Source organism: Phyllobates terribilis, unplaced genomic scaffold (genome assembly GCF_046119375.1).
Source record: "Phyllobates terribilis strain yellow unplaced genomic scaffold, ASM4611937v1 Scaffold_10__3_contigs__length_209671492, whole genome shotgun sequence".
In the NCBI taxonomy this organism is placed as follows: Eukaryota; Metazoa; Chordata; class Amphibia; order Anura; family Dendrobatidae; genus Phyllobates; species Phyllobates terribilis.
In genome coordinates, this window is record NW_027362770.1 from 8,010,158 (window position 1) to 8,036,633 (window position 26,476).

Genomic DNA, 26,476 nt, shown 5'->3' on the forward strand with positions numbered 1-26,476 from the left:
ATTTCACTTTTTTGTGAAAATATCCACTAAATTAGGGAATAATATGTGTGAGGGTACCCCAGGAGAGTTCCAAATGTGTGGGTAGAATATATATCCCACTGGGGTAAAATTGAAAAAAGTTGAAAACATTTTTTTTTTGGACTTAGTCATTTTTCCGGCGTTTATCAGACTTTCAGATAGGGGAAATGTCAGTGAGCGTTCCAATTTCAGTTCCAGAGCGATTCGCCCAATGAGTCTTTGATATTTAGTCGTTTTCAGCCAATATTTTGGATTTTTGAAAATTTCACTTTTTTGTGAAAATATCCACTAAATGAGGGAATAATATGTGTGAGGGTACCCCAGGAGAGTTCCAAATGTGTGTGGGTAAAATATATATCACACGGGGGTAAAACTGAAAAAAGTTGAAAACATTTTTTTTTTTGGACTTAGTCATTTTTCCGGCGTTTATCAGACTTTCAGATAGGGCAAATGCCAATGAGCATTCCAATTTCAGTTCCAGAGCGATTTGCCCAATGAGTCTTTGATATTTAGTCGTTTTCAGCCAATTTTCTGGATTTTTGAAAATTTCACTTTTTGGTGAAAATATCCACTAAATTAGGGAATAATATGTGTGAGGGTACCCCAGGAGAGTTCCAAATGTGTGTGGGTAGAATATATATCCCACTGGGGTAAAATTGAAAAAAGTTGAAAACATTTTTTTTTTGGACTTAGTCATTTTTCTGGCGTTTAAAAGACTTTCAGATAGGGGAAATGTGAGTGGGCGTTCCGATTTCAGTTCCAGAGCGATTCGCCCAATCAGTCCTTGATATTTAGTTGTTTTCAGCCAATTTTCTGGATTTTTGAAAATTTCACTTTTTTGTGAAAATATTCACTAAATGAGGGAATAATATGTGTGAGGGTACCCCAGGAGAGTTCCAAATGTGTGTGGGTAGAATATATATCCCACGGGGGTAAAATTGAAAAAAGTTGAAAACATTTTTTTTTTGGGACTTAGTCATTTTTCCGGCGTTTATCAGACTTTCAGATAGGGCAAATGTCAGTGAGTGTTCCACTTTCAGCTCCAGAACGATTCGCCCAATGCAATGAGTCTTTGATATTTAGTCGTTTTCAGCCAATTTTCTGGATTTTTGAAAATTTCACTTTTTTTGTGAAAATATCCACTAAATGAGGGAATAACATGTGTGAGGGTACCCCAGGAGAGTTCCAAATGTGTGTGGGTAGAATTTATATCCCACGGGGGTAAAATTGAAAAAAGTTGAAAACTCTTTTTTTTTGGACTTAGTCATTTTTCCGGCGTTTATCAGACTTTCAGATAGGGCAAATGTCAGTTAGTGTTCCAATTTCAGTTCCAGAACTATTCGCCCAATTAGTCTTTGATATTTAGTCGTTTTCAGCCAATTTTCTGGATTTTTGAAAATTTCACTTTTTTGTGAAAATATCCACTAAATGAGGGAATAATATGTGTGAGGGTACCCCAGGAGAGTTCCAAATGTGTGTGGGTAGAAGATATATCCCACGTGGGTAAAATTGAAAAAAGTTGAAAAATTTTTTTTTTGGACTTATTCATTTTTCTGGCGTTTATCAGACTTTCAGATAGGGGAAATGTCAGTGGGCGTTCCGATTTCAGTTCCAGAGCGATTCTCCCAATGAGTCCTTGATATTTAGTTGTTTTCAGCCAATTTTCTGGATTTTTGAAAATTTCACTTTTTTGTGAAAATATTCACTAAATGAGGGAATAATATGTGTGAGGGTACCCCAGGAGAGTTCCAAATGTGTGTGGGTAGAATATATATCCCACGGGGGTAAAATTGAAAAAAGTTGAAAACATTTTTTTTTTTGGACTTAGTCATTTTTCCGGCGTTTATCAGACTTTCAGATAGGGGAAATGTCAGTGAGCATTCCAATTTCAGTTCCAGAGCGATTCGCCCAATGAGTCCTTGATATTTAGTCGTTTTCAGCCATTATTTTTGATTTTTGAAAATTTCACTTTTTTGTGAAAATATCCACTAAATGAGGGAATAATATGTGTGAGGGTACCCCAGGAGAGTTCCAAATGTGTTTGGGTAGAATATATATCCCACGGGGGTAAAATTGAAAAAAGTTGAAAACATTTTTTTTTTGGACTTAGTCATTTTTCCGGCGTTTATCAGACTTTCAGATAGGGGAAATGTCAGTGAGCGTTCCGATTTCAGTTCCAGAGCGATTCGCCCAATGAGACCTTGATATTTAGTCGTTTTCAGCCAATATTTTGGATTTTTGAAAATTTCACTTTTTTGTGAAAATATCCACTAAATTAGGGAATAATATGTGTGAGGGTACCCCAGGAGAGTTCCAAATGTGTGTGGGTAGAATATATATCCCACGGGGGTAAAATTGAAAAAAGTTGAAAACATTTTTTTTTTGGACTTAGTCATTTTTCCGGCGTTTATCAGACTTTCAGATAGGGGAAATGTCAGTGAGCGTTCCGATTTCAGTTCCAGAGCGATTCGCCCAATGAGTCCTTGATATTTAGTCGTTTTCAGCCAATATTTTGGATTTTTGAAAATTTCACTTTTTTGTGAAAATATCAACTAAATTAGGGAATAATGTGTGTGAGGGTACCCCAGGAGAGTTCCAAATGTGTGTGGGTAAAATATTTATCACACGGGGGTAAAATTGAAAAAAGTTGAAAACATTTTTTTTTTTGGACTTAGTCATTTTTCCGGCGTTTATCAGACTTTCAGATAGGGCAAATGTCAGTGAGCATTCCAATTTCAGTTCCAGAGCGATTTGCCCAATGAGTCTTTGATATTTAGTCGTTTTCAGCCAATTTTCTGGATTTTTGAAAATTTCACTTTTTTGTGAAAATATCCACTAAATGAGGGAAGAATATGTGTGAGGGTACCCCAGGAGAGTTACAAATGTGTGTGGGTAGAATATATATCCCACGGGGGTAAAATTGAAAAAAGTTGAAAACTCTTTTTTTTTGGACTTAGTCATTTTTCCGGCGTTTATCAGACTTTCAGATAGGGCAAATGTCAGTGAGCGTTCCGATTTCAGTTCCAGAGCGATTCGCCCAATGAGTCCTTGATATTTAATCGTTTTCAGCCAATATTTTGGATTTTTGAAAATTTCACTTTTTTGTGAAAATATCCACTAAATGAGGGAATAATATGTGTGAGGGTACCCCAGGAGAGTTCCAAATGTGTGTGGGTAGAATATATATCCCACGGGGGTAAAATTGAAAAAAGTTGAAAACTCTTTTTTTTTGGACTTAGTCATTTTTCCGGCGTTTATCAGACTTTCAGATAGGGCAAATGTCAGTTAGTGTTCCAATTTCAGTTCCAGAACTATTCGCCCAATGAGTCTTTGATATTTAGTCGTTTTCAGCCAATTTTCTGGATTTTTGAAAATTTCACTTTTTTTGTGAAAATATCCACTGAATGAGGGAATAATATGTGTGAGGGTACCCCAGGAGAGTTCCAAATGTGTGTGGGTAGAATATATATCCCACGGGGGTAAAATTGAAAAAAGTTGAAAGCATTTTTTTTTTTGGACTTAGTCATTTTTCCGGCGTTTATCAGACTTTCAGATAGGGCAAATGTCAGTGAGCATTCCAATTTCAGTTCCAGAGCGATTCGCCCAATGAGTCCTTGATATTTAGTCGTTTTCAGCCATTATTTTTGATTTTTGAAAATTTCACTTTTTTGTGAAAATATCCACTAAATTAGGGAATAATATGTGTGAGGGTACCCCAGGAGAGTTCCAAATGTGTGTGGGTAGAATATATATCCCACGGGGGTAAAATTGAAAAAAGTTGAAAACATTTTTTTTTTGGACTTAGTCATTTTTCCGGCGTTTATCAGACTTTCAGATAGGGGAAATGTCAGTGAGCGTTCCGATTTCAGTTCCAGAGCGATTCGCCCAATGAGTCCTTGATATTTAGTCGTTTTCAGCCAATATTTTGGATTTTTGAAAATTTCACTTTTTTGTGAAAATATCCACTAAATTAGGGAATAATATGTGTGAGGGTACCCCAGGAGAGTTCCAAATGTGTGTGGGTAGAATATATATCCCACGGGGGTAAAATTGAAAAAAGTTGAAAACTCTTTTTTTTTGGACTTAGTCATTTTTCCGGCGTTTATCAGACTTTCAGATAGGGCAAATGTCAGTGAGCGTTCCGATTTCAGTTCCAGAGCGATTCGCCCAATGAGTCCTTGATATTTAGTCGTTTTCAGCCATTATTTTGGATTTTTGAAAATTTCACTTTTTTGTGAAAATATCCACTAAATTAGGGAATAATATGTGTGAGGGTACCCCAGGAGAGTTCCAAATGTGTGGGTAGAATATATATCCCACTGGGGTAAAATTGAAAAAAGTTGAAAACATTTTTTTTTTGGACTTAGTCATTTTTCTGGCGTTTAAAAGACTTTCAGATAGGGGAAATGTGAGTGGGCGTTCCGATTTCAGTTCCAGAGCGATTCGCCCAATCAGTCCTTGATATTTAGTTGTTTTCAGCCAATTTTCTGGATTTTTGAAAATTTCACTTTTTTGTGAAAATATTCACTAAATGAGGGAATAATATGTGTGAGGGTACCCCAGGAGAGTTCCAAATGTGTGTGGGTAGAATATATATCCCACGGGGGTAAAATTGAAAAAAGTTGAAAACATTTTTTTTTTGGGACTTAGTCATTTTTCCGGCGTTTATCAGACTTTCAGATAGGGCAAATGTCAGTGAGTGTTCCACTTTCAGCTCCAGAACGATTCGCCCAATGCAATGAGTCTTTGATATTTAGTCGTTTTCAGCCAATTTTCTGGATTTTTGAAAATTTCACTTTTTTTGTGAAAATATCCACTAAATGAGGGAATAACATGTGTGAGGGTACCCCAGGAGAGTTCCAAATGTGTGTGGGTAGAATTTATATCCCACGGGGGTAAAATTGAAAAAAGTTGAAAACATTTTTTTTTTGGACTTAGTCATTTTTCCGGCGTTTATCAGACTTTCAGATAGGGGAAATGTCAGTGAGCGTTCCGATTTCAGTTCCAGAGCGATTCGCCCAATGAGACCTTGATATTTAGTCGTTTTCAGCCAATATTTTGGATTTTTGAAAATTTCACTTTTTTGTGAAAATATCCACTAAATTAGGGAATAATATGTGTGAGGGTACCCCAGGAGAGTTCCAAATGTGTGTGGGTAGAATATATATCCCACGGGGGTAAAATTGAAAAAAGTTGAAAACATTTTTTTTTTGGACTTAGTCATTTTTCCGGCGTTTATCAGACTTTCAGATAGGGGAAATGTCAGTGAGCGTTCCGATTTCAGTTCCAGAGCGATTCGCCCAATGAGTCCTTGATATTTAGTCGTTTTCAGCCAATATTTTGGATTTTTGAAAATTTCACTTTTTTGTGAAAATATCAACTAAATTAGGGAATAATGTGTGTGAGGGTACCCCAGGAGAGTTCCAAATGTGTGTGGGTAAAATATTTATCACACGGGGGTAAAATTGAAAAAAGTTGAAAACATTTTTTTTTTTGGACTTAGTCATTTTTCCGGCGTTTATCAGACTTTCAGATAGGGCAAATGTCAGTGAGCATTCCAATTTCAGTTCCAGAGCGATTTGCCCAATGAGTCTTTGATATTTAGTCGTTTTCAGCCAATTTTCTGGATTTTTGAAAATTTCACTTTTTTGTGAAAATATCCACTAAATGAGGGAAGAATATGTGTGAGGGTACCCCAGGAGAGTTACAAATGTGTGTGGGTAGAATATATATCCCACGGGGGTAAAATTGAAAAAAGTTGAAAACTCTTTTTTTTTGGACTTAGTCATTTTTCCGGCGTTTATCAGACTTTCAGATAGGGCAAATGTCAGTGAGCGTTCCGATTTCAGTTCCAGAGCGATTCGCCCAATGAGTCCTTGATATTTAATCGTTTTCAGCCAATATTTTGGATTTTTGAAAATTTCACTTTTTTGTGAAAATATCCACTAAATGAGGGAATAATATGTGTGAGGGTACCCCAGGAGAGTTCCAAATGTGTGTGGGTAGAATATATATCCCACGGGGGTAAAATTGAAAAAAGTTGAAAACTCTTTTTTTTTGGACTTAGTCATTTTTCCGGCGTTTATCAGACTTTCAGATAGGGCAAATGTCAGTTAGTGTTCCAATTTCAGTTCCAGAACTATTCGCCCAATGAGTCTTTGATATTTAGTCGTTTTCAGCCAATTTTCTGGATTTTTGAAAATTTCACTTTTTTTGTGAAAATATCCACTGAATGAGGGAATAATATGTGTGAGGGTACCCCAGGAGAGTTCCAAATGTGTGTGGGTAGAATATATATCCCACGGGGGTAAAATTGAAAAAAGTTGAAAGCATTTTTTTTTTTGGACTTAGTCATTTTTCCGGCGTTTATCAGACTTTCAGATAGGGCAAATGTCAGTGAGCATTCCAATTTCAGTTCCAGAGCGATTCGCCCAATGAGTCCTTGATATTTAGTCGTTTTCAGCCATTATTTTTGATTTTTGAAAATTTCACTTTTTTGTGAAAATATCCACTAAATTAGGGAATAATATGTGTGAGGGTACCCCAGGAGAGTTCCAAATGTGTGTGGGTAGAATATATATCCCACGGGGGTAAAATTGAAAAAAGTTGAAAACATTTTTTTTTTGGACTTAGTCATTTTTCCGGCGTTTATCAGACTTTCAGATAGGGGAAATGTCAGTGAGCGTTCCGATTTCAGTTCCAGAGCGATTCGCCCAATGAGTCCTTGATATTTAGTCGTTTTCAGCCAATATTTTGGATTTTTGAAAATTTCACTTTTTTGTGAAAATATCCACTAAATTAGGGAATAATGTGTGTGAGGGTACCCCAGGAGAGTTCCAAATGTGTGGGGGTAAAATATTTATCACACGGGGGTAAAATTGAAAAAAGTTGAAAACATTTTTTTTTGTACTTAGTCATTTTTTCGGCGTTTATCAGACTTTCAGATAGGGCAAATGTCAGTGAGCGTTCCGATTTCAGTTCCAGAGCGATTCGCCCAATGAGTCCTTGATATTTAATCGTTTTCAGCCATTATTTTGGATTTTTGAAAATTTCACTTTTTTGTGAAAATATCCACTAAATTAGGGAATAATATGTGTGAGGGTACCCCAGGAGAGTTCCAAATGTGTGGGTAGAATATATATCCCACTGGGGTAAAATTGAAAAAAGTTGAAAACATTTTTTTTTTTGGACTTAGTCATTTTTCCGGCATTTATCAGACTTTCAGATAGGGCAAATGTCAGTGAGCATTCCAATTTCAGTTCCAGAGCGATTTGCCCAATGAGTCATTGATATTTAGTCGTTTTCAGCCAATTTTCTGGATTTTTGAAAATTTCACTTTTTTGTGAAAATATCCACTAAATGAGGGAAGAATATGTGTGAGGGTACCCCAGGAGAGTTCCAAATGTGTGTGGGTAGAATATATATCCCACGGGGGTAAAATTGAAAAAAGTTGAAAACTCTTTTTTTTTGGACTTAGTCATTTTTCCGGCGTTTATCAGACTTTCAGATAGGGCAAATGTCAGTGAGCGTTCCGATTTCAGTTCCAGAGCGATTCGCCCAATGAGTCCTTGATATTTAGTCGTTTTCAGCCATTATTTTGGATTTTTGAAAATTTCACTTTTTTGTGAAAATATCCACTAAATTAGGGAATAATATGTGTGAGGGTACCCCAGGAGAGTTCCAAATGTGTGGGTAGAATATATATCCCACTGGGGTAAAATTGAAAAAAGTTGAAAACATTTTTTTTTTGGACTTAGTCATTTTTCCAGCGTTTATCAGACTTTCAGATAGGGGAAATGTCAGTGAGCATTCCAATTTCAGTTCCAGAGCGATTCGCCCAATGAGTCCTTGATATTTAGTCGTTTTCAGCCAATATTTTGGATTTTTGAAAATTTCACTTTTTTGTGAAAATATCCACTAAATGAGGGAATAATATGTGTGAGGGTACCCCAGGAGAGTTCCAAATGTGTGTGGGTAAAATATATATCACACGGGGGTAAAACTGAAAAAAGTTGAAAACATTTTTTTTTGTGGACTTAGTCATTTTTCCGGCGTTTATCAGACTTTCAGATAGGGCAAATGCCAATGAGCATTCCAATTTCAGTTCCAGAGCGATTTGCCCAATGAGTCTTTGATATTTAGTCGTTTTCAGCCAATTTTCTGGATTTTTGAAAATTTCACTTTTTTGTGAAAATATCCACTAAATTAGGGAATAATATGTGTGAGGGTACCCCAGGAGAGTTCCAAATGTGTGTGGGTAGAATATATATCCCACTGGGGAAAAATTGAAAAAAGTTGAAAACATTTTTTTTTTGGACTTAGTCATTTTTCTGGCGTTTATCAGACTTTCAGATAGGGGAAATGTCAGTGGGCGTTCCGATTTCAGTTCCAGAGCGATTCGCCTAATCAGTCCTTGATATTTAGTTGTTTTCAGCCAATTTTCTGGATTTTTGAAAATTTCACTTTTTTGTGAAAATATTCACTAAATGAGGGAATAATATGTGTGAGGGTACCCCAGGAGAGTTCCAAATGTGTGTGGGTAGAATATATATCCCACGGGGGTAAAATTGAAAAAAGTTGAAAACATTTTTTTTTTGGACTTAGTCATTTTTCCGGCGTTTATCAGACTTTCAGATAGGGCAAATGTCAGTGAGCATTCCAATTTCAGTTCCAGAGCGATTCGCCCAATGAGTCCTTGATATTTAGTCGTTTTCAGCCATTATTTTTGATTTTTGAAAATTTCACTTTTTTGTGAAAATATCCACTAAATGAGGGAATAATATGTGTGAGGGTACCCCAGGAGAGTTCCAAATGTGTGTGGGTAGAATATATATCCCACGGGGTTAAAATTGAAAAAAGTTGAAAACATTTTTTTTTTGGGACTTAGTCATTTTTCCGGCGTTTATCAGACTTTCAGATAGGGCAAATGTCAGTGAGTGTTCCACTTTCAGTTCCAGAACGATTCGCCCAATGCAATGAGTCTTTGATATTTAGTCGTTTTCAGCCAATTTTCTGGATTTTTGAAAATTTCACTTTTTTTGTGAAAATATCCACTAAATGAGGGAATAATATGTGTGAGGGTACCCCAGGAGAGTTCCAAATGTGTGTGGGTAGAATTTATATCCCACGGGGGTAAAATTGAAAAAAGTTGAAAACTCTTTTTTTTTGGACTTAGTCATTTTTCCGGCGTTTATCAGACTTTCAGATAGGGCAAATGTCAGTGAGCATTCCAATTTCAGTTCCAGAGCGAATCGCCCAATGAGTCCTTGATATTTAGTCGTTTTCAGCCATTATTTTGGATTTTGAAAATTTCACTTTTTTGTGAAAATATCCACTAAATGAGGGAATAATATGTGTGAGGGTACCCCAGGAGAGTTCCAAATGTGTGTGGGTAGAATATATATCCCACGGGGGTAAAATTGAAAAAAGTTGAAAACATTTTTTTTTTGGACTTAGTCATTTTTCCGGCGTTTATCAGACTTTCAGATAGGGGAAATGTCAGTGAGCATTCCGATTTCAGTTCCAGAGCGATTCGCCCAATGAGTCCTTGATATTTAGTCGTTTTCAGCCAATATTTTGGATTTTTGAAAATTTCACTTTTTTGTGAAAATATCCACTAAATTAGGGAATAATATTTGTGAGGGTACCCCAGGAGAGTTCCAAATGTGTGTGGGTAAAATATATATCACACGGGGGTAAAACTGAAAAAAGTTTAAAACATTTTTTTTTTTGGACTTAGTCATTTTTCCGGCGTTTATCAGACTTTCAGATAGGGCAAATGTCAATGAGCATTCCAATTTCAGTTCCAGAGCGATTTGCCCAATGAGTCTTTGATATTTAGTCGTTTTCAGCCAATTTTCTGGATTTTTGAAAATGTCACTTTTTTGTGAAAATATTCACTAAATGAGGGAATAATATGTGTGAGGGTACCCCAGGAGAGTTCCAAATGTGTGTGGGTAGAATATATATCCCACGGGGGTAAAATTGAAAAAAGTTGAAAACATTTTTTTTTGGGACTTAGTCATTTTTCCGGCGTTTATCAGACTTTCAGATAGGGCAAATGTCAGTGAGCATTCCAATTTCAGCTCCAGAGCGATTCGCCCAATGAGTCCTTGATATTTAGGCGTTTTCAGCCATTATTTTTGATTTTTGAAAATTTCACTTTTTTGTGAAAATATCCACTAAATGAGGGAATAATATGTGTGAGGGTACCCCAGGAGAGTTCCAAATGTGTGTGGGTAGAATATATATCCCACGGGGGTAAAATTGAAAAAAGTTGAAAACATTTTTTTTTTGGGACTTAGTCATTTTTCCGGCGTTTATCAGACTTTCAGATAGGGCAAATGTCAGTGAGTGTTCCACTTTCAGCTCCAGAACGATTCGCCCAATGCAATGAGTCTTTGATATTTAGTCGTTTTCAGCCAATTTTCTGGATTTTTGAAAATTTCACTTTTTTTGTGAAAATATCCACTAAATGAGGGAATAATATGTGTGAGGGTACCCCAGGAGAGTTCCAAATGTGTGTGGGTAGAATTTATATCCCACGGGGGTAAAATTGAAAAAAGTTGAAAACTCTTTTTTTTTGGACTTAGTCATTTTTCCGGCGTTTATCAGACTTTCAGATAGGGCAAATGTCAGTGAGCATTCCAATTTCAGTTCCAGAGCGAATCGCCCAATGAGTCCTTGATATTTAGTCGTTTTCAGCCATTATTTTGGATTTTGAAAATTTCACTTTTTTGTGAAAATATCCACTAAATGAGGGAATAATATGTGTGAGGGTACCCCAGGAGAGTTCCAAATGTGTGTGGGTAGAATATATATCCCACGGGGGTAAAATTGAAAAAAGTTGAAAACATTTTTTTTTTGGACTTAGTCATTTTTCCGGCGTTTATCAGACTTTCAGATAGGGGAAATGTCAGTGAGCATTCCGATTTCAGTTCCAGAGCGATTCGCCCAATGAGTCCTTGATATTTAGTCGTTTTCAGCCAATATTTTGGATTTTTGAAAATTTCACTTTTTTGTGAAAATATCCACTAAATTAGGGAATAATATTTGTGAGGGTACCCCAGGAGAGTTCCAAATGTGTGTGGGTAAAATATATATCACACGGGGGTAAAACTGAAAAAAGTTTAAAACATTTTTTTTTTTGGACTTAGTCATTTTTCCGGCGTTTATCAGACTTTCAGATAGGGCAAATGTCAATGAGCATTCCAATTTCAGTTCCAGAGCGATTTGCCCAATGAGTCTTTGATATTTAGTCGTTTTCAGCCAATTTTCTGGATTTTTGAAAATGTCACTTTTTTGTGAAAATATTCACTAAATGAGGGAATAATATGTGTGAGGGTACCCCAGGAGAGTTCCAAATGTGTGTGGGTAGAATATATATCCCACGGGGGTAAAATTGAAAAAAGTTGAAAACATTTTTTTTTGGGACTTAGTCATTTTTCCGGCGTTTATCAGACTTTCAGATAGGGCAAATGTCAGTGAGCATTCCAATTTCAGCTCCAGAGCGATTCGCCCAATGAGTCCTTGATATTTAGTCGTTTTCAGCCATTATTTTTGATTTTTGAAAATTTCACTTTTTTGTGAAAATATCCACTAAATGAGGGAATAATATGTGTGAGGGTACCCCAGGAGAGTTCCAAATGTGTGTGGGTAGAATATATATCCCACGGGGGTAAAATTGAAAAAAGTTGAAAACATTTTTTTTTTGGGACTTAGTCATTTTTCCGGCGTTTATCAGACTTTCAGATAGGGCAAATGTCAGTGAGTGTTCCACTTTCAGCTCCAGAACGATTCGCCCAATGCAATGAGTCTTTGATATTTAGTCGTTTTCAGCCAATTTTCTGGATTTTTGAAAATTTCACTTTTTTTGTGAAAATATCCACTAAATGAGGGAATAATATGTGTGAGGGTACCCCAGGAGAGTTCCAAATGTGTGTGGGTAGAATTTATATCCCACGGGGGTAAAATTGAAAAAAGTTGAAAACTCTTTTTTTTTGGACTTAGTCATTTTTCCGGCGTTTATCAGACTTTCAGATAGGGCAAATGTCAGTTAGTGTTCCAATTTCAGTTCCAGAACTATTCGCCCAGTCTTTGATATTTAGTCGTTTTCAGCCAATTTTCTGGATTTTTGAAAATTTCACTTTTTTGTGAAAATATCCACTAAATGAGGGAATAATATGTGTGAGGGTACCCCAGGAGAGTTACAAATGTGTGTGGGTAGAAGATATATCCCACGGGGGTAAAATTGAAAAAAGTTGAAAAATTTTTTTTTGGACTTATTCATTTTTCTGGCGTTTATCAGACTTTCAGATAGGGGAAATGTCAGTGGGCGTTCCGATTTCAGTTCCAGAGCGATTCTCCCAATGAGTCCTTGATATTTAGTTGTTTTCAGCCAATTTTCTGGATTTTTGAAAATTTCACTTTTTTGTGAAAATATTCACTAAATGAGGGAATAATATGTGTGAGGGTACCCCAGGAGAGTTCCAAATGTGTGTGGGTAGAATATATATCCCACGGGGGTAAAATTGAAAAAAGTTGAAAACATTTTTTTTTTTGGACTTAGTCATTTTTCCGGCGTTTATCAGACTTTCAGATAGGGGAAATGTCAGTGAGCATTCCAATTTCAGTTCCAGAGCGATTCGCCCAATGAGTCCTTGATATTTAGTCGTTTTCAGCCAATATTTTGGATTTTTGAAAATGTCACTTTTTTGTGAAAATATCCACTAAATTAGGGAATAATATTTGTGAGGGTACCCCAGGAGAGTTCCAAATGTGTGTGGGTAGAATATATATCCCACTGAGGTAAAATTGAAAAAAGTTGAAAACATTTTTTTTTTGGACTTAGTCATTTTTCCGGCGTTTATCAGACTTTCAGATAGGGCAAATGTCAGTTAGTGTTCCAATTTCAGTTCCAGAACTATTCGCCCAATGAGTCTTTGATATTTAGTCGTTTTCAGCCAATTTTCTGGATTTTTGAAAATTTCACTTTTTTTGTGAAAATATGCACTAAATGAGGGAATAATATGTGTAAGGGTACCCCAGGAGAGTTCCAAATGTGTGTGGGTAGAATTTATATCCCACGGGGGTAAAATTGAAAAAAGTTGAAAACTCTTTTTTTTTGGACTTAGTCATTTTTCCGGCGTTTATCAGACTTTCAGATAGGGCAAATGTCAGTGAGTGTTCCACTTTCAGTTCCAGAACGATTCGCCCAATGCAATGAGTCTTTGATATTTAGTCGTTTTCAGCCAATTTTCTGGATTTTTGAAAATTTCACTTTTTTTGTGAAAATATCCACTAAATGAGGGAATAATATGTGTGAGGGTACCCCAGGAGAGTTCCAAATGTGTGTGGGTAGAATTTATATCCCACGGGGGTAAAATTGAAAAAAGTTGAAAACTCTTTTTTTTTGGACTTAGTCATTTTTCCGGCGTTTATCAGACTTTCAGATAGGGCAAATGTCAGTGAGCATTCCAATTTCAGTTCCAGAGCGAATCGCCCAATGAGTCCTTGATATTTAGTCGTTTTCAGCCATTATTTTGGATTTTGAAAATTTCACTTTTTTGTGAAAATATCCACTAAATGAGGGAATAATATGTGTGAGGGTACCCCAGGAGAGTTCCAAATGTGTGTGGGTAGAATATATATCCCACGGGGGTAAAATTGAAAAAAGTTGAAAACATTTTTTTTTTGGACTTAGTCATTTTTCCGGCGTTTATCAGACTTTCAGATAGGGGAAATGTCAGTGAGCATTCCGATTTCAGTTCCAGAGCGATTCGCCCAATGAGTCCTTGATATTTAGTCGTTTTCAGAAAATATTTTGGATTTTTGAAAATTTCACTTTTTTGTGAAAATATCCACTAAATTAGGGAATAATATTTGTGAGGGTACCCCAGGAGAGTTCCAAATGTGTGTGGGTAAAATATATATCACACGGGGGTAAAACTGAAAAAAGTTTAAAACTTTTTTTTTTTTGGACTTAGTCATTTTTCCGGCGTTTATCAGACTTTCAGATAGGGCAAATGTCAATGAGCATTCCAATTTCAGTTCCAGAGCGATTTGCCCAATGAGTCTTTGATATTTAGTCGTTTTCAGCCAATTTTCTGGATTTTTGAAAATGTCACTTTTTTGTGAAAATATTCACTAAATGAGGGAATAATATGTGTGAGGGTACCCCAGGAGAGTTCCAAATGTGTGTGGGTAGAATATATATCCCACGGGGGTAAAATTGAAAAAAGTTGAAAACATTTTTTTTTGGGACTTAGTCATTTTTCCGGCGTTTATCAGACTTTCAGATAGGGCAAATGTCAGTGAGCATTCCAATTTCAGCTCCAGAGCGATTCGCCCAATGAGTCCTTGATATTTAGTCGTTTTCAGCCATTATTTTTGATTTTTGAAAATTTCACTTTTTTGTGAAAATATCCACTAAATGAGGGAATAATATGTGTGAGGGTACCCCAGGAGAGTTCCAAATGTGTGTGGGTAGAATATATATCCCACGGGGGTAAAATTGAAAAAAGTTGAAAACATTTTTTTTTTGGGACTTAGTCATTTTTCCGGCGTTTATCAGACTTTCAGATAGGGCAAATGTCAGTGAGTGTTCCACTTTCAGCTCCAGAACGATTCGCCCAATGCAATGAGTCTTTGATATTTAGTCGTTTTCAGCCAATTTTCTGGATTTTTGAAAATTTCACTTTTTTTGTGAAAATATCCACTAAATGAGGGAATAATATGTGTGAGGGTACCCCAGGAGAGTTCCAAATGTGTGTGGGTAGAATTTATATCCCACGGGGGTAAAATTGAAAAAAGTTGAAAACTCTTTTTTTTTGGACTTAGTCATTTTTCCGGCGTTTATCAGACTTTCAGATAGGGCAAATGTCAGTTAGTGTTCCAATTTCAGTTCCAGAACTATTCGCCCAGTCTTTGATATTTAGTCGTTTTCAGCCAATTTTCTGGATTTTTGAAAATTTCACTTTTTTGTGAAAATATCCACTAAATGAGGGAATAATATGTGTGAGGGTACCCCAGGAGAGTTACAAATGTGTGTGGGTAGAAGATATATCCCACGGGGGTAAAATTGAAAAAAGTTGAAAAATTTTTTTTTGGACTTATTCATTTTTCTGGCGTTTATCAGACTTTCAGATAGGGGAAATGTCAGTGGGCGTTCCGATTTCAGTTCCAGAGCGATTCTCCCAATGAGTCCTTGATATTTAGTTGTTTTCAGCCAATTTTCTGGATTTTTGAAAATTTCACGTTTTTGTGAAAATATTCACTAAATGAGGGAATAATATGTGTGAGGGTACCCCAGGAGAGTTCCAAATGTGTGTGGGTAGAATATATATCCCACGGGGGTAAAATTGAAAAAAGTTGAAAACATTTTTTTTTTTGGACTTAGTCATTTTTCCGGCGTTTATCAGACTTTCAGATAGGGGAAATGTCAGTGAGCATTCCAATTTCAGTTCCAGAGCGATTCGCCCAATGAGTCCTTGATATTTAGTCGTTTTCAGCCATTATTTTGGATTTTTGAAAATTTCACTTTTTTGTGAAAATATACACTAAATGAGGGAATAATATGTGTGAGGGTACCCCAGGAGAGTTCCAAATGTGTGGGTAGAATATATATCCCACGGGGGTAAAATTGAAAAAAGTTGAAAACATTTTTTTTTTGGACTTAGTCATTTTTCCGGCGTTTATCAGACTTTCAGATAGGGGAAATGTCAGTGAGCGTTCCGATTTCAGTTCCAGAGCGATTCGCCCAATGAGTCCTTGATATTTAGTCGTTTTCAGCCAATATTTTGGATTTTTGAAAATGTCACTTTTTTGTGAAAATATCCACTAAATTAGGGAATAATATTTGTGAGGGTACCCCAGGAGAGTTCCAAATGTGTGTGGGTAGAATATATATCCCACTGAGGTAAAATTGAAAAAAGTTGAAAACATTTTTTTTTTGGACTTAGTCATTTTTCCGGCGTTTATCAGACTTTCAGATAGGGCAAATGTCAGTTAGTGTTCCAATTTCAGTTCCAGAACTATTCGCCCAATGAGTCTTTGATATTTAGTCGTTTTCAGCCAATTTTCTGGATTTTTGAAAATTTCACTTTTTTTGTGAAAATATGCACTAAATGAGGGAATAATATGTGTAAGGGTACCCCAGGAGAGTTCCAAATGTGTGTGGGTAGAATATATATCCCACGGGGGTAAAATTGAAAAAAGTTGAAAAATTTTTTTTTTGGACTTATTCATTTTTCTGGCGTTTATCAGACTTTCAGATAGGGGAAATGTCAGTGGGCGTTCCGATTTCAGTTCCAGAGCGATTCTCCCAATGAGTCCTTGATATTTAGTTGTTTTCAGCCAATTTTCTGGATTTTTGAAAATTTCACTTTTTTGTGAAAATATTCACTAAATGAGGGAATAATATGTGTGAGGGTACCCCAGGAGAGTTCCAAATGTGTGTGGGTAGAATATATATCCCACGGGGGTAAAATTGAAAAAAGTTGAAAACATTTTTTTTTTTGGACTTAGTCATTTTTCCGGCGTTTATCAGACTTTCAGATAGGGGAAATGTCAGTGAGCATTCCAATTTCAGTTCCAGAGCGATTCGCCCAATGAGTCCTTGATATTTAGTCGTTTTCAGCCATTATTTTGGATTTTTGAAAATTTCACTTTTTTGTGAAAATATACACTAAATGAGGGAATAATATGTGTGAGGGTACCCCAGGAGAGTTCCAAATGTGTGGGTAGAATATATATCCCACGGGGGTAAAAATTGAAAAAAGTTGAAAACATTTTTTTTTTGGACTTAGTCATTTTTCCGGCGTTTATCAGACTTTCAGATAGGGGAAATGTCAGTGAGCGTTCCGATTTCAGTTCCAGAGCGATTCGCCCAATGAGTCCTTGATATTTAGTCGTTTTCAGCCAATATTTTGGATTTTTGAAAATGTCACTTTTTTGTGAAAATATCCACTAAATTAGGGAATAATATTTGTGAGGGTACCCCAGGAGAGTTCCAAATGTGTGTGGGTAGAATATATATCCCACTGAGGTAAAATTGAAAAAAGTTGAAAACATTTTTTTTTTGGACTTAGTCATTTTTCCGGCGTTTATCAGACTTTCAGATAGGGCAAATGTCAGTTAGTGTTCCAATTTCAGTTCCAGAACTATTCGCCCAATGAGTCTTTGATATTTAGTCGTTTTCAGCCAATTTTCTGGATTTTTGAAAATTTCACTTTTTTTCTGAAAATATCCACTAAATGAGGGAATAATATGTGTAAGGGTACCCCAGGAGAGTTCCAAATGTGTGTGGGTAGAATATATATCCCACGGGGGTAAAATTGAAAAAATTTGAAAACTCTTTTTTTTGGACTTAGTCATTTTTCCGGCGTTTATCAGACTTTCAGATAGGGCAAATGTCAGTGAGCGTTCTGATTTCAGTTCCAGAGCGATTCGCCCAATGAGTCCTTGATATTTAGTCGTTTTCAGCCATTATTTTGGATTTTTGAAAATTTCACTTTTTTGTGAAAATATCCACTAAATGAGGGAATAATATGTGTGAGGGTACCCAGGAGAGTTCCAAATGTGTGTGGGTAGAATATATATCCCACGGGGGTAAAATTGAAAAAAGTTGAAAACATTTTTTTTTTTGGACTTAGTCATTTTTCCGGCGTTTATCAGATTTTAAGATAGGGGAAATGTCAGTGAGCGTTCCGATTTCAGTTCCAGAGCGATTCGCCCAATGAGTTCTTGATATTTAGTCGTTTTCAGCCAATATTTTGGATTTTTGAAAATTTCACTTTTTTGTGAAAATATCCACTAAATTAGGGAATAATTTGTGTGAGGGTACCCCAGGAGAGTTCCAAATGTGTGTGGGTAAAATATATATCACACGGGGTAAAATTGAAAAAAGTTGAAAACATTTTTTTTTTTGGACTTAGTCATTTTTCCGGCGTTTATCAGACTTTCAGATAGGGCAAATGTCAGTGAGCATTCCAATTTCAGTTCCAGAGAGATTTGCCCAATGAGTCTTTGATATTTAGTCGTTTTCAGCCAATTTTCTGGATTTTTGAAAATTTCACTTTTTTGTGAAAATATCCACTAAATGAGGGAAGAATATGTGTGAGGGTACACCAGGAGAGTTCCAAATGTGTGTGGGTAGAATATATATCCCACGGGGGTAAAATTGAAAAAATTTGAAAACTCTTTTTTTTGGACTTAGTCATTTTTCCGGCGTTTATTAGACTTTCAGATAGGGCAAATGTCAGTGAGTGTTCCGATTTCAGTTCCAGAGCGATTCGCCCAATGAGTCCTTGATATTTAGTCGTTTTCAGCCATTATTTTGGATTTTTGAAAATTTCACTTTTTTGTGAAAATATCCACTAAATGAGGGAATAATATGTGTGAGGGTACCCCAGGAGAGTTCCAAATGTGTGTGGGTAGAATATATATCCCACGGGGGTAATATTGAAAAAAGTTGAAAACATTTTTTTTTTGGACTTAGTCATTTTTCCGGCGTTTATCAGACTTTCAGAGAGGGCAAATGTCAGTGATCGTTCCGATTTCAGTTCCAGAGCCATTCGCCCAATGAGTCCTTGATATTTAGTCGTTTTCAGCCAATATTTTGGATTTTTGAAAATTTCACTTTTTTGTGAAAATATCCACTAAATTAGGGAATAATATGTGTGAGGGTACCCCAGGAGAGTTCCAAATGTGTGTGGGTAGAATATATATCACACTGGAGTAAAATTGAAAAAAGTTGAAAAACTTTTTTTTTGGACTTAGTCATTTTTCCGGCGTTTATCAGACTTTCAGATAGGGCAAATGTGAGTTAGTGTTCCAATTTCAGTTCCAGAACTATTCGCCCAATGAGGCTTTGATATTTAGTCGTTTTCAGCCAATTTTCTGGATTTTTGAAAATTTCACTTTTTTTGTGAAAATATCCACTAAATGAGGGAATAATATGTGTGAGGGTACCCCAGGAGAGTTCCAAATGTGTGTGGGTAGAAGATATATCCCACGGGGGTAAAATTGAAAAAAGTTGAAAAATTTTTTTTTTGGACTTAGTCATTTTTCTGGCGTTTATCAGACTTTCAGATAGGGGAGATGTCAGTGGGCATTCCGATTTCAGTTCCAGAGCGATTCGCCCAATGATTCCTTGATATTTAGTTGTTTTCAGCCAATTTTATGGATTTTTGAAAATTTCACTTTTTTGTGAAAATATTCACTAAATGAGGGAATAATATGTGTGAGGGTACCCCAGGAGAGTTCCAAATGTGTGTGGGTAGAATATATATCCCACGGGGGTAAAATTGAAAAAAGTTGAAAACATTTTTTTCTTTGGACTTAGTCATTTTTCCGACGTTTATCAGACTTTCAGATAGGGCAAATGTCAGTGAGCATTCCAATTTCAGTTCCAGAGCGATTCGCCCAATGAGTCCTTGATATTTAGTCGTTTTCAGCCATTATTTTGGATTTTTGAAAATTTCACTTTTTTGTGAAAATATCCACCAAATGAGGGAATAATATGTGTGAGGGTGCCCCAGGAGAGTTCCAAATGTGTGTGGGAAGAATATATATCCCACGGGGGTAAAATTGAAAAAAGTTGAAAACATTTTTTTTTTGGACTTAGTCATTTTTCCGGCGTTTATCAGACTTTCAGATAGGGGAAATGTCAGTGAGCGTTCCGATTTCAGTTCCAGAGCGATTCGCCCAATGAGTCCTTGATATTTAGTCGTTTTCAGCCAATATTTTGGATTTTTGAAAATTTCACTTTTTTGTGAAAATATCCACTAAATTAGGGAATAATATGTGTGAGGGTACCCCAGGAGAGTTCCAAATGTGTGTGGGTAAAATATATATCACACGGGGGTAAAATTGAAAAAAGTTGAAAACATTTTTTTTTTTGGACTTAGTCATTTTTCCGGCGTTTATCAGACTTTCAGATAGGGCAAATGTCAGTGAGCATTCCAATTTCAGTTCCAGAGCGATTTGCCCAATGAGTCTTTGATATTTAGTCGTTTTCAGCCAATTTTCTGGATTTTTGAAAATTTCACTTTTTTGTGAAAATATCCACTAAATGAGGGAATAATATGTGTAAGGGTAACCCAGGAGAGTTCCAAATGTGTGTGGGTAGAAGATATATCCCACGGGGGTAAAATTGAAAAAAGTTGAAAACTCTTTTTTTTGGACTTAGTCATTTTTCCGGCGTTTATCAGACTTTCAGATAGGGCAAATGTCAGTGAGCGTTCCGATTTCAGTTCCAGAGCGATTCTCCCAATGAGTCCTTGATATTTAGTCGTTTTCAGCCATTATTTTGGATTTTTGAAAATTTCACTTTTTTGTGAAAATATCCACTAAATGAGGGAATAATATGTGTGAGGGTACCCCAGGAGAGTTCCAAAAGTGTGTGGGTAGAATATATATCCCACGGGGGTAAAATTGAAAAAAGTTGAAAGCATTTTTTTTTTTGGACTTAGTCATTTTTCCGGCGTTTATTAGACTTTCAGATAGGGCAAATGTCAGTGAGCATTCCAATTTCAGTTCCAGAGAGATTTGCCCAATGAGTCTTTGATATTTAGTCGTTTTCAGCCAATTTTCTGGATTTTTGAAAATTTCACTTTTTTGTGAAAATATCCACTAAATGAGGGAAGAATATGTGTGAGGGTACCCCAGGAGAGTTCCAAATGTGTGTGGGTAGAATATATATCCCACGGGGGTAAAATTGAAAAAAGTTGAAAACTCTTTTTTTTGGACTTAGTCATTTTTCCGGCGTTTATCAGACTTTCAGATAGGGCAAATGTCAGTGAGCGTTCCGATTTCAGTTCCAGAGCGATTCGCCCAATGAGTCCTTGATATTTAGTCGTTTTCAGCCATTATTTTGGATTTTTGAAAATTTCACTTTTTTGTGAAAATATCCACTAAATGAGGGAATAATATGTGTGAGGGTACCCCAGGACAGTTCCAAATGTGTGTGGGTAGAATATATATCCCACGGGGGTAATATTGAAAAAAGTTGAAAACATTTTTTTTTTGGACTTAGTCATTTTTCCGGCGTTTATCAGACTTTCAGATAGGGCAAATGTCAGTGAGCGTTCCGATTTCAGTTCCAGAGCAATTCCCCCAATGAGTCCTTGATATTTAGTCGTTTTCAGCCAATATTTTGGATTTTTGAAAATTTCACTTTTTTGTGAAAATATCCACTAAATTAGGGAATAATATGTGTGAGGGTACCCCAGGAGAGTTCCAAATGTGTGTGGGTAGAATATATATCCCACGGGGGTAAAATTGAAAAAAGTTGAAAACATTTTTTTTTTGGACTTAGTCATTTTTCCGGCGTTTATCAGACTTTCAGATAGGGCAAATGTGAGTTAGTGTTCCAATTTCAGTTCCAGAACTATTCGCCCAATGAGGCTTTGATATTTAGTCGTTTTCAGCCAATTTTCTGGATTTTTGAAAATTTCACTTTTTTTGTGAAAATATCCACTAAATGAGGGAATATTATGTGTGAGGGTACCCCAGGAGAGTTCCAAATGTGTGTGGGTAGAAGATATATCCCACGGGGGTAAAATTGAAAAAAGTTGAAAAATTTTTTTTTTGAACTTAGTCATTTTTCTGGCGTTTATCAGACTTTCAGATAGGGGAGATGTCAGTGGGCATTCCGATTTCAGTTCCAGAGCGATTCGCCCAATGAGTCCTTGATATTTAGTTGTTTTCAGCCAATTTTATGGATTTTTGAAAATTTCACTTTTTTGTGAAAATATTCACTAAATGAGGGAATAATATGTGTGAGGGTACCCCAGGAGAGTTCCAAATGTGTGTGGGTAGAATATATATCCCACGGGGGTAAAATTGAAAAAAGTTGAAAACATTTTTTTTTTTGGACTTAGTCATTTTTCCGGCGTTTATCAGACTTTCAGATAGGGCAAATGTCAGTGAGCATTCCAATTTCAGTTCCAGAGCGATTCGCCCAATGAGTCCTTGATATTTAGTCGTTTTCAGCCATTATTTTGGATTTTTGAAAATTTCACTTTTTTGTGAAAATATCCACCAAATGAGGGAATAATATGTGTGAGGGTACCCCAGGAGAGTTCCAAATGTGTGTGGGTAGAATATATATCCCACGGGGGTAAAATTGAAAAAAGTTGAAAACATTTTTTTTTTGGACTTAGTCATTTTTCCGGCGTTTATCAGACTTTCAGATAGGGGAAATGTCAGTGAGCGTTCCGATTTCAGTTCCAGAGCGATTCGCCCAATGAGTCCTTGATATTTAGTCATTTTCAGCCATTATTTTGGATTTTTGAAAATTTCACTTTTTGTGAAAATATCCACCAAATGAGGGAATAATATGTGTGAGGGTACCCCATGAGAGTTCCAAATGTGTGTGGGTAGAATATATATCCCACGGGGGTAAAATTGAAAAAAGTTGAAAACATTTTTTTTTTGGACTTAGTCATTTTTCCGGCGTTTATCAGACTTTCAGATAGGGTAAATGTCAGTGAGCATTCCAATTTCAGTTCCAGAGCGATTCTCCCAATGAGTCCTTGATATTTAGTCGTTTTCAGCCATTATTTTGGATTTTTGAAAATTTCACTTTTTTGTGAAAATATCCACTAAATGAGGGAATAATATGTGTGAGGGTACCCCAGGAGAGTTCCAAAAGTGTGTGGGTAGAATATATATCCCACGGGGGAAAAATTGAAAAAAGTTGAAAGCATTTTTTTTTTTGGACTTAGTCATTTTTCCGGCGTTTATTAGACTTTCAGATAGGGCAAATGTCAGTGAGCATTCCAATTTCAGTTCCAGAGAGATTTGCCCAATGAGTCTTTGATATTTAGTCGTTTTCAGCCAATTTTCTGGATTTTTGAAAATTTCACTTTTTTGTGAAAATATCCACTAAATGAGGGAAGAATATGTGTGAGGGTACCCCAGGAGAGTTCCAAATGTGTGTGGGTAGAATATATATCCCACGGGGTAAAATTGAAAAAAGTTGAAAACTCTTTTTTTTGGACTTAGTCATTTTTCCGGCGTTTATCAGACTTTCAGATAGGGCAAATGTCAGTGAGCGTTCCGATTTCAGTTCCAGAGCGATTCGCCCAATGAGTCCTTGATATTTAGTCGTTTTCAGCCATTATTTTGGATTTTTGAAAATTTCACTTTTTTGTGAAAATATCCACTAAATGAGGGAATAATATGTGTGAGGGTACCCCAGGAGAGTTCCAAAAGTGTGTGGGTAGAATATATATCCCACGGGGGTAATATTGAAAAAAGTTGAAAACATTTTTTTTTTGGACTTAGTCATTTTTCCGGCGTTTATCAGACTTTCAGATAGGGCAAATGTCAGTGAGCGTTCCGATTTCAGTTCCAGAGCAATTCGCCCAATGAGTCCTTGATATTTAGTCGTTTTCAGCCAATATTTTGGATTTTTGAAAATTTCACTTTTTTGTGAAAATATCCACTAAATTAGGGAATAATATGTGTGAGGGTACCCCAGGAGAGTTCCAAATGTGTGTGGGTAGAATATATATCCCACTGGGGTAAAATTGAAAAAAGTTGAAAACATTTTTTTTTTGGACTTAGTCATTTTTCCGGCGTTTATCAGACTTTCAGATAGGGCAAATGTGAGTTAGTGTTCCAATTTCAGTTCCAGAACTATTCGCCCAATGAGGCTTTGATATTTAGTTGTTTTCAGCCAATTTTATGGATTTTTGAAAATTTCACTTTTTTTGTGAAAATATCCACTAAATGAGGGAATAATATGTGTGAGGGTAACCCAGGAGAGTTCCAAATGTGTGTGGGTAGAATATATATCCCACGGGGGTAAAATTGAAAAAAGTTGAAAACTCTTTTTTTTTGGACTTAGTCATTTTTCCGGCGTTTATCAGACTGTCAGATAGGGCAAATGTGAGTTAGTGTTCCAATTTCAGTTCCAGAACTATTCGCCCAATGAGGCTTTGATATTTAGATGTTTTCAGCCAATTTTATGTATTTTTGAAAATTTCACTTTTTTGTGAAAATATCCACTAAATGAGGGAATAATATGTGTGAGGGTACCCCAGGAGAGTTCCAAATGTGTGTGGGTAGAATATATATCCCACGGGGGTAAAATTGAAAAAAGTTGAAAACTCTTTTTTTTTGGACTTAGTCATTTTTCCGGCGTTTATCAGACTTTCAGATATGGGAAATGTCAGTGAGCGTTCCGATTTCAGTTCCAGAGTGATTCGCCCAATGAGTCCTTGATATTTAGTCGTTTTCAGGAAAATTTTCTGGATTTTTGAAAATTTCACTTTTTTGTGAAAATATCCACTAAATGAGGGAAGAATATGTGTGAGGGTACACCAGGAGAGTTCCAAATGTGTGTGGGTAGAATATATATCCCACGGGGGTAAAATTGAAAAAAGTTGAAATCTCTTTTTTTTTGGACTTAGTCACTTTTCCGCCGTTTATCAGACTTTCAGATAGGGCAAATGTCAGTGAGCGTTCCGATTTCAGTTCCAGAGCGATTCGCCCAATGAGTCCTTGATATTTAGTCGTTTTCAGCCATTATTTTGGATTTTTGAAAAATTTCACTTTTTTGTGAAAATATCCACTAAATGAGGGAATAATATGTGTGAGGGTACCCCAGGAGAGTTCCAAATGTGTGTGGGTAGAATATATATCCCACGGGGGTAATATTGAAAAAAGTTGAAAACATTTTTTTTTTGGACTTAGTCATTTTTCCGGCGTTTATCAGACTTTCAGATAGGGCAAATGTCAGTGAGCATTCCAATTTCAGTTCCAGAGCAATTCGCCCAATGAGTCCTTGATATATAGTCGTTTTCAGCCATTATTTTGGATTTTTGAAAATTTCACTTTTTTGTGAAAATATTCATTAAATGAGGGAATAATATGTGTGAGGGTACCCCAGGAGAGTTCCAAATGTGTGTGGGTAGAATATATATCCCACGGGGGTAAAATTGAAAAAAGTTGAAACATTTTTTTTTTTTTAGACTTAGTCAATTTTCCGGCGTTTATCAGACTTTCAGATAGGGCAAATGCCAGTGAGCATTACAATTTCAGTTCCAGAGCGATTCGCCCAATGATTCTTGGATATTTAGTCGTTTTCAGCCAATTTTCTGGATTTTTGAAAATTTCACTTTTTTGTGAAGATATCCACTAAATGAGGGAATAATATGTGTGAGGGTACCCCAGGAGAGTTCCAAATGTGTGTGGGTAGAATATATATCCCACTGGGGTAAAATTGAAAAAAGTTGAAAACATTTTTTTTTGGACTTAGTCATTTTTCCGGCGTTTATCAGACTTTCAGATAGGGCAAATGTCAGTGAGTGTTCCAATTTCAGTTCCAGAACTATTCGCCCAATGAGTCTTTGATATTTAGTCGTTTTCAGCCAATTTTCTGGATTTTTGAAAATTTCACTTTTTTTGTGAAAATATCCACTAAATGAGGGAATAATATGTGTGAGGGTACCCCAGGAGAGTTCCAAATGTGTGTGGGTAGAATATATATCCACGGGGGTAAAATTGAAAAAAGTTGAAAACATTTTTTTTTATGGACTTAGTCATTTTTCTGCCGTTTATCAGACTTTCAGATAGGGGAAATGTCAGTGAGCGTTCCGATTTCAGTTCCAGAGCGATTCGCCCAATGAGTCCTTGATATTTAGTCGTTTTCAGCCATTATTTTGGATTTTTGAAAATTTCACTTTTTTGTGAAAATATCCACTAAATGAGGGAATAATATGTGTGAGGGTACCCCAGGAGAGTTCCAAATGTGTGTGGGAAGAATATATATCCCACGGGGGTAAAATTGAAAAAAGTTGAAAACATTTTTTTTTTGGACTTAGTCATTTTTCCGGCGTTTATCAGACTTTCAGATAGGGGAAATGTCAGTGAGCTCTCCGATTTCAGTTCCAGAGCGAGTCGACCAATGAGTCTTTGATATTTAGTCGTTTTCAGCCAATTTTCTGGATTTTTGAAAATTTCACTTTTTTGTGAAAATATCCACTAAATGAGGTAATAATATGTGTGAGGGTACCCCAGGAGAGTTCCAAATGTGTGTGGGTAGAAGATATATCCCACGGGGTAAAATTGAAAAAAGTTGAAAAAATTATTTTTTTGGACTTAGTCATTTTTCCAGCGTTTATCAGACTTTCAGATAGGGCAAATGTCAGTGAGCGTTCAAATTTCAGTTCCCGAGCGATTCGCCCAATGAGTCTTTGATATTTAGTCGTTTTCATCCAATTTTCTGGATCTTTGAAAATTTCACTTTTTTGTGAAAATATCCACTAAATGAGGGAATAATATGTGTGAGGGTACCCCAGGAGAGTTCCAAATGTGTGTGGGAAGAATATATATCCCACGGGGGTAAAATTGAAAAAAGTTGAAAACATTTTTTTTTTGGACTTAGTCATTTTTCCGGCGTTTATCAGACTTTCAGATAGGGGAAATGTCAGTGAGCGCTCCGATTTCA